A 1,002-nucleotide genomic window follows, 5' to 3' on the forward strand; every position below is an offset into this window, starting at 1 on the left:
AACAGCGCCATCTACTGGCTAATTTTTCAATCACAACAATTAGAATTAAAAGCAAACAAATGCATATCCTTTGAAGGACTAATATACATATAAGAGGTTTCTATTTGAAGAGATGATTTTTGTAACCAGCACACCCACACACATGCAATACGTGTATGCATCCCTTTCTCAACGTAACATGGTTGGTTTTTGTGTGTAAGTTGATAAGCAGCAGAGTGGCGCAGTGGAAGCGTGCTGGGCCCATAACCCAGAGGTCCGAGGATCGAAACCTTGCTCTGCTAACAGTTGAGTGGGAAATCAACGGTTTCTTTTTATTAAAAATATATTTAAACAAATTAGTAAATTGAATATTGGCTTGATATTGAATAAATTTGCATGTTTCTAAGAAAACTAATGGAACATGTTAACTCGGACATACTGTAGATTTGGTGAAAATTTTTCGAAAACGGACCACACATATCTTTAACGCCCATATCAGTATAAGGATTTCCATCCATCCTACCACTGTCTATAGTTATAAGAGTGCATAAAATTAGGATGCGTCCGAATTTATCACTACCTTATTTGTTGAATTATATGCTTATGTAGTATGATTACATATTTACATATCAGAATTTTTTTGCCAGACAGCGGAAACTACTTTGTACTGCAGATGAAGTCAAAGCCATTCGTGTGTGTATCGGATTAGAAGAAAACCAGTGCGACTAAATATTTAGAGCTGTCGATAAAAACGTGAATGCATTAACACGCAGATAACAACAAATACCTAGAAAAATATTGTAGTAAATGTGGTAGAAAGAGAGATTTATGTATATGGAAAGAACAAAAAAAAAATGAAATAAAATAATAAAAAAGAAAAATTCACAAAAACCGAAGCAAGGCTAAAGGAATAATGCCATTCGTATGGAAATCAGAAAGCTTTGTATTTACATACATATTTACGAGTACCTTAGGATTCCTTTATGCACATTTTTTCTATATTTTTTGTTTTGTTTTTCTGTT

General features: G+C 33.4%; 1 non-coding gene across 1 annotated transcript; it reads left to right on the top strand.

Annotated features, from left to right (window-relative positions):
- Positions 1-209: 209 nt before the first annotated feature.
- On the top strand, positions 210-281 carry Trnam-cau (transfer RNA methionine (anticodon CAU)). The gene has a single exon. It is a non-coding gene; the product is annotated as a tRNA-Met (tRNA).
- The last annotated feature ends 721 nt before the right edge of the window (positions 282-1,002 follow it).

This window comes from Zeugodacus cucurbitae, chromosome 2 (genome assembly GCF_028554725.1).
Source record: "Zeugodacus cucurbitae isolate PBARC_wt_2022May chromosome 2, idZeuCucr1.2, whole genome shotgun sequence".
NCBI lineage: Eukaryota > Metazoa > Arthropoda > Insecta > Diptera > Tephritidae > Zeugodacus > Zeugodacus cucurbitae.